Raw genomic sequence first — 8,028 nt, 5'->3', positions numbered from 1 at the left:
GTGTGTGTGTGTGTGTGTGTGTGTGTGTGTGTGTGTGTGTGTGTGTGTGTGTGTGTGTGCCTTTCCTCTCTTCCTGAGGTCAGTGAAAGGGCAGTCACTTGTTTTAGTTTGAACACCTGCCATGTTCAGCTGTTGAAGTGTGATGTGTGTGTGTGTGTGTGTGTGTGTGTGTGTGTGGTTATGTGCTAATGTTTTTCTCTTACTGTGCATCTCTTTGTGTTAACGTGTGTGTTTGTGTGAGGGTAAAACAACAGCGGTTCAGCCTTGTTTATTGTGAACAGCATGTAAAGGAAGCGAAGTCCCTCAACGATGTTTCTGTTCCTCTCTCTCGACGTTTCTCTCGACGTTTCTCTCGTTCTCAGCTTCCATATCTCCCTCGCACTCCATCTGTATTCTGCTTAGCTTTTATTATCTCCCTTTTTACTTTGACATTACTCTGCAGTCATAAATAAGTGCATGCACCACATATTATTTAAAAATAAATAAATCAGCAAGCAGATCAGCAGCAGGACCTGATGCATGTCATTACATGCTGCTGTGTTTGAAAGTTCTTAATGAATGTTGGGATGGTGAATGAATGAACAACACACAGCACAGCATCTCTATCCCTTGTTTTCCTTTGGTGTCAGACCTTCTCAGCGCCACCTTTCCCTTTTCTTTTTTGCCTCTTCATCATTAGTCTCACACACTGTCTGTTAACATTGTCGATCTAGAGAGACAAATAGAGATGGTCCGATTCCATATTTTGCTTCCCGATACCAGTTCTGATATCTGAACTTGCGTATCGGCCGATACCGAGTACTGATCTGATACCAGTGTGTCATATATTTTATTATGTTTTAACAACTGTGTACTACTATCCCTGTATGGATGTGATATGATTTCGGCCTTTGTTGTCGGTCTGGCTCGGATTAAACTCTTTGTGAAACATAAACAACACAATGAATGACTGAAACATGAACAATGAACGCCACAGAACATTTTTTATTATCCAGTTTGACAGTCAGTTTTAACGGAAAAAGAGCGTAAATAACCTACTTAACGTAGATTAAGGTGGGGCTTTATCACTTGGTATCGGGTTGGTGCATAAACTCTAGTACTTCCCAATACTGATACCAGCGCTTTACTCAGTATCAGAAGTGCTACCGATATCGGTATCGGAACAACTCTACTTCCAAATGTGACATAGAAAAAAGAGGTGTTTGATGGCTTTATGTCATAGACTGACCAGGGCTATTCCATTTGGGGAGGGGCCGCTTACTGATCCCGCTATATTCCTGAAAATCCTAGACATGGTTGTGACCGTGCTTTCTTATTAGCCTGTGTAAAGTACTGCTGCTGCCCGCCGTACTGGTTGAGCAGAGGGCCGCCGGATGGTGCTGCTAAGACCTTGCAGTGTCTAACTATATTAGACCGGCTCTCACAGCCTCCAAACTACTACTACTTAGCCCGCCGGGAAAAGTCCCGACTCTCCCGATTGCCACTCTGCCTCTGAGTGTCATGTAAATCCACGGCCCTCCACACAGCAGTAAAATTAGCCTCCTTGTTGTTTTCTCTGCGTGGTTCTGGTAGTTGCCATGGTCACATGGCGAGCACACAACGCCTGAAAAGTCCAGCATTTTGGTTGCGGCATCAAAAAGTTAAATGCTTACAGGAGAGTGACGCCCTCTCTCCTTTTGCTGCCTGGATCTGCAGTGGTGTACTGTATGTAAGCACAATTACTTTTAAAATCTTAAAACAATGAATGATTCATACAATATATAAGTCATTTTATAGTAGTCAGTAGTAAATCTCTGGTGGAACTGTATAATTTCCTTTTCATCTCTGTGCAAAGAGCAATATCATTGTAATCCTTGGACAGAGGGAGGAAGACAGAAAAATAAAAAATAAACTAAGGAAGAGGCCTTGGACAGAAAGGCTTTAAAGAGAGGAAGAGACAAGACAGAAGGGAGGATATGGGAAATCAGGAGAAAGAGATATAGCCTAAACAAATATGTGAAATAGAGTTCAAATAGAGCATAAGATGGTAAATCGTTCCTGGATGTTGATAGAGCAAAGACTGGATGAAATTGGTAAAAATCTGAGAAAATAAATTGAGAGGGGTAAGCAATAGCGGCTGAGTGAGGCTATGCTAGAAATGAATAGAGGGAGTGAAATGGGAGGAAATAAGAAACGAGTGATAGACGAGGAAGAGGCTACAGACCTGGAAGGAAGGCAGCGAGTCATGCTCGGTTGTTGATGGATGTACTGTTGGGAGAGGGTGAGACTCCCCCTGAGCACATTAGTGAGAATGAGAGAGATAAAGGAGGGGATGTGCGGAAGAGGGGGGAGAAAGTGAAAGAAACGAGAAGCATATGAGCCATTTCCCACCCTCTCAACCCATGAGATTGAGGTACCGGTGTCTGTTTGCAGGTTCAGAGGTGAACAGCTGATGGAGTTTGCCGAGACTCAGAGCTTGTGGTAGTTCAGGCAGAATCGTCAGTCATGCATGCCAGAGTGATGCTGAGCTGGCCCCTGATGCACACCGACAGACAGAAACAACTAGGGCTGGTAGGTGGGGTCGGGCATCGTTTGGATTTTAACGATTCTGATTCCTATTGTGATTCTTCCTTTAGATTTCGGTTCTAATTGATTCTCAATGACGATTCTTTGAGGGGGGGGAGTTGAAACGGGTCACATTCTTATTTCACTAATAAGAGGAACGTTTTATTTTGATTCAAGGGGATTTGCAGTTTTACAGGGCTTTTTTAATGTAAAATAAACACTAGACTAGACTATAACCCCGCTTACTGTACTCCATGGCTGCAACACAACAAGCGCCTGGCCGCTACGGAAACCAAAACCTGTGCATATTAAATTAGGATCCGGTGATCCGATTTGAAACCAAATCCTCCAAACGGTTCAAATAAAGAAACGATTCCACTGGAATCGCAAGCTTTAAAACTATTACGACAGGTACGACTCGGTTCTTGATGCCAACCCTAGTGATAGGAAACAATGGCTGATTGTTCATCCCTTCGTCTATTTCTTTCAACATGAATTAATCAAATTAAATAAGATCTGTATTTTAAAAGGAACGCCACCTATGAGACTGTTTTCACAGGTTACTACTGGTCCCTGGTTTCCAGAGTGGTGCTCTGTTTTGATTTTGTCAGTGTTGTAAAGTTATGAATACCCATATTCCTAACTTTATTAATATTGATACAACATATTTCATAATTTCAATTTTCAATCAATAATCGATTCTGTACCCAACACCAGCCTTGGATTCAGAGACATGTCTATTGTGTGATATGTCGGAGCTCAGTACTTTGTCATATTGCAGCACCAAATATAACTTATACCATTTGTTGCAAAGAAGTAGTTTCCTGAGAATGGCAAAGGATTTAAAGTTTCTAGATAAGTACTCTACAAAGTAAAAAATGTGCTGCTCCCAGTGTCTAGCCTGCTGTTCGATACTGTGTAACCCATCTGATCCATCACTGTTTCTTTCTTTGTCCTGAACTAATTGAATTCCATTTGAAAAAAAAAAAAAATGCTGTTTGTTTATTGGAAAGGTGAAAAGAAGAAAAGGAAGAGAGGGAAGAGGAAGTTTTACAAAAACAAAACAAGAAATCACAATATCTACATTTTCTATTCTCCTTTTTGGCAGCGTCATCATGGGCATTGGTACGCGGGGAGTGTCGTGCTGCTTCTGCACTGCGCTTCCCAAATACAAGACACCAAGACTATGGGTCTTTTTAAATTCAGTAAAAATGATTTTTCTACCACGATGACCCTTAAATCCACTTAAAATTCATTACTTTATTGCTGAAGAGGTCATATGGAAGACCATAATCTAAATATAAACATACTTCTGTAGTTGAATGGCCAATACAATTGTTTATCTAAATTACCTCAAACAAATCTTAAAATTACATCTATTCCTTCTCCCTCTTTGAAAAATCCAGAATCTATGAATATGCAAATATTTCAGAATTTAAAAAAAAAAGCTCTACGTACATATCTTGAACTCAGAAAAACTTTCCCCATTTAGCAGACCTAGTCTGCTAAATAGTCCCTAGTCCTCACCAAGACCGGAGTGTATCGAGACCAAGTCGAGACTTTGACACTAACAATCACCAAAGATCATGAATACCATTGTCATGTTAGACTGAAAGGAAACAGTTAGCAAACCCTTTATTTACTCATAAATGTTTGATTATATAGGTATTTTTTGATATTTTGGGGAGAGGGAAGGAAGGTAAGGTTGGATGTAAAGCTAGAGATAAGCTGGGCGGTTTAAGGAGGAAGGCAGCTGCTCAGTCACAGTTGTACTGAAACATTGATCCTCTGCTCAATTCTGCGTTACCTCTTCGAATTGTCTCGCCTTCTCATCGTCCCTTTCTCTTCATCCATCTGTCAGTGTAAATCACTTATTTTATTTCTCATTTCTTTCTAATAATCCTCTGTTCTCCTTTGCTGTCCAACATTTCTTCCATTAATTGTGTGCAGGTCAAATTCTCATCCTGTCATTTTCTCTCTACTCCATTTCTCTTCTTTCACCTTCCTGAATCAACAGAAAACCAACCCTACCCTTGCCTTTCTCGTGTTTTCATTAACTTGCTTCCTGTCTATTGCTCTCAGTCAGCAGGCTTTCGTTGTTTTAATAGAAATTGATTTAAGTAATTAAAAAAAAGGGAATCAATTTTTTTCATTTAGGTTTTAGCTCTTTAGTTATTTTCATATTCTTTCTGGCATCTTCAACCGAAGTGTATTATCTGGGGTTCACTCCCTGTCACTCAAGTGCAATTCCCACTGTGAGAGTGTGATCATAAACGCTGCAAACCTGCAAAAATCTCATCACATGAGGGCTTCAAGTAATATGTTTCTGTCTGAACTGCCGCCTTATCGAACCTTTGGCAGCTACAGGTGTGGTTTAGGTACGTGTCTGTATCGACAACGTTTCATTTTCCGGGATTGTTCAGGTGCCTTCGAGAATTCTGCTAGATGTCCCTCTGGTAGATTTAACCCTTGTGTGGTATTCGGGTCATATTGACCCATTTCAAATTTTTACAAGAAGAACAATGTTCCAAGTTACATTTTTTCTACCTGAAGATCAACGGCCTTTCCTTATTTCCTGTGATAAACATGTATTCCTGACTCAATTCAGAACATTGTTTTAGATGTGACACCTTTGTTGTTTCCATAGTGGATTTTAAACACGAATTATAACTTTATGACAAAAAACGGACCCCACTTCCATGTTTAATAGTGTTCTAGTAGAGACTGATGCATTCCCTAAACATAGATGTTATCTCAGCTGTTGGAAATGGAGATAAAGACGATATTTGTTAATAGATTATGAAGTGAAATATTACTTCAGAATTGTTTTAAAACACCAAATAAGTCCCGGGTCAATTTGACCCGAGGGATTCGAGAGGGTCCCGAAGGTGTAGACAACATGAGGGTTAAGAGGACTATGGTTACCTGGTCCTCAGATCTCTGCAGGGTAAATCCAGACAGCTAGCTAGACTATCTGTCCAATTGGAGTGTGAATGTGATTGGTTTAAAGAAATGCCAATAAACCAGAGCATGTTTTTCTCCCATCCAGGAATGCTGTGTGGACTAGCCAGACCCTCCTCCGCAGTGCTGTGAAGGAAGGTCTGAGAAAGTGGGACTAAGGTGTGTATGACGGCTGTGACTGCTTGTTCAAAACAATAGTGGTGGAAATTATAGAGAGATGGTTCATCATTTAATTCTTTTAAAGTGCCTGCCCTCTTCTAAACAGTTTCCAACAGCTCACAGATTAGTTTAGTTTAGGTGGTCTTTGCTGCTCTTTTATGTGGTTTTGGGACCAAAGTGACAGTGCGGTATTTACATGTTCACAAAGTTCTCCTTTACTTCATCAGCACACAGTTTCCTCTGTCATTTGATTCATTGAAAGATTTATCAGATTGGTAAATTAATTCATTTTTGTGTCCCACTCTTATATGCCTCGTATGATTCTCAGAGAAGCATGTCAAATAATTTCCCTTCATAATTACCACCTTTGGTTCTTCCCATTTAGTTGATAAGCTCCATTTCCTCAGATGATTGAATTTCAGATTCAGATAGATTCGTAAGTTGTAGTTTTCTGTGTTTGGGACTTTTTTATTCTGTGTTTGGGCATATTTTTATTTCTCTTATCACTGCCCATAAGTAAGTGTGTGTGTGTGTGTGTGTGTGTGTGTGTGTGTGTGTGTGTTTGGGTGGGTGGGTTTGGGTGGGAGTGTGTGTGTTGGACACGATCTGAGAGTTGGAATGTAACTTTTCCCTTCTAAACTTTCATCTCATAACTCTATGAGAGTCATTTTTGATTTTAACTTTTAAAGTAATTAACTGTTGAGTAATGTCTGTCAGGCTGAGTAGGTACAGGGTTCTGGGTTTTATCCAAAGTGGCTTCTAGCATCATGAGGGCATTCATTTTTAGCTCTGTTTACTTGGTTTTGTAGTCATTTTCATTATGTTGCCGTTATCAATACAATATTGATACCTGCGTAATGTTGCAGTTATAAATACACAGTAAAATGTGGCATTAAACCATGCGGCATGATGTTTTGGCGCATCACTAGACCTTGAAGCGGGTATCTGTTGGGTCCTCTGAGAGGCGTCACCATTTTCTAGCCTTGAACTAACGTACCTTTAAGCTGCCTTTAACTCCCACTCTTCAGTTCAGTTCATGTTTATTGTCCCCATAGGGAAATTAGGTTGCTGTAAAAGATCATATCACATCACATGGTAGTCAAACATTAACACAGATAAGGCAAGGAGGAAGAAAAAATGCAACATATGTACACCACCACTCATACCATAAACCAAAGTAATATGAAAGGGGGGGGGGGGGTAGAGTTCCAGACCAGCTGGGAGAAAGGGAAGCAAAGAGCACATACTCAGTACATACACAAACAAACGTAATAAGAATAAATACAGAAACAAATATATACTAAATAGCTGTCAATGTCAGTATGAGAATGCGTTGCATCTAATACCATTAATGTTTCAGCAGTAGGAACATCACTGCACCTGTGGTCTCAGCTGAAAAAAACAGTTCATCTGTGTTTGTGAGTGTCTGTACTGTAGAGGTCACTCTGTGCCTTTTAAGAGTCAGATTAGTATTCCTCTCTAAAGAACTAACTTCAGCCCTTTTTTCGTCCCGGACCCAGTTTTATCCTTTTTTTTCGTTGTTATCGATTCTGCCCAAAATCTCATAACTTGCTTCGGTGAGGACATGTTTCTCGGCTGACTGCAGCTCTCCATGACACTCTGTAAGGGGCTGGGGGACACTTAGACTCCAATCCTCTAAAGTATATCGATTGCTCACTCTGTAATTAGACACACTGGTAGAAATATGAGTGAACGTGACCTGGCGTGCGTTGGAACAGTTCTCGTGCCGCATTCTGCTTTTACTCTGGGACTTTTGTACTCTTTGTTGGCTGGTTGTTCTGTCCAAAAGTCAGTAATGCCAAAGTAACTTTTAAGTTAGGCATATGAGATAAATTTAAGATGAGATTTTGGGGATGAAGAATAATTATAACTGTGTGCTTTCAGAGAAAATCACGTCAGCGAATAGAATTTGAGAAAGACTTCCATTTGTGTAGAAAGAGCATATATGCTGGATCTCAATTTCTGTTTCACTGCCATCAATTTCTTTGTTTTTTCGTATGGTACATAGGTTCTTAATTGAAATTAATTAATGTAATATATATAGATCATAGAATGCCTGCACTCGATGTAGTTATCAGCAGAAGTTAATGTTTGAAACAGATTAAATTCGGGGCACCACTCCCAGAGAAGAGGGTGCTGATAACATTTGCCTTAGTTCAGTTTCAGAATGTGGAGGTATCTCGTTGCAGAGATGAAGTTTAATATACTCATACAGGTTCTTTATAAATGAAGAATGTATTAACCATTGGATACTAAAAATCCACATAATAAGCACTGAATAAAATGAGAATGTATAGTATGGCGTTAACACAGAATTATCACATGAAAACAATAAATGAAACC

Source organism: Etheostoma cragini, chromosome 17 (genome assembly GCF_013103735.1).
Source record: "Etheostoma cragini isolate CJK2018 chromosome 17, CSU_Ecrag_1.0, whole genome shotgun sequence".
Classification (NCBI taxonomy): domain Eukaryota; kingdom Metazoa; phylum Chordata; class Actinopteri; order Perciformes; family Percidae; genus Etheostoma; species Etheostoma cragini.
The sequence above is the reverse complement of the archived record's forward strand: the minus strand, read 5'-3'. Positions refer to the sequence as shown.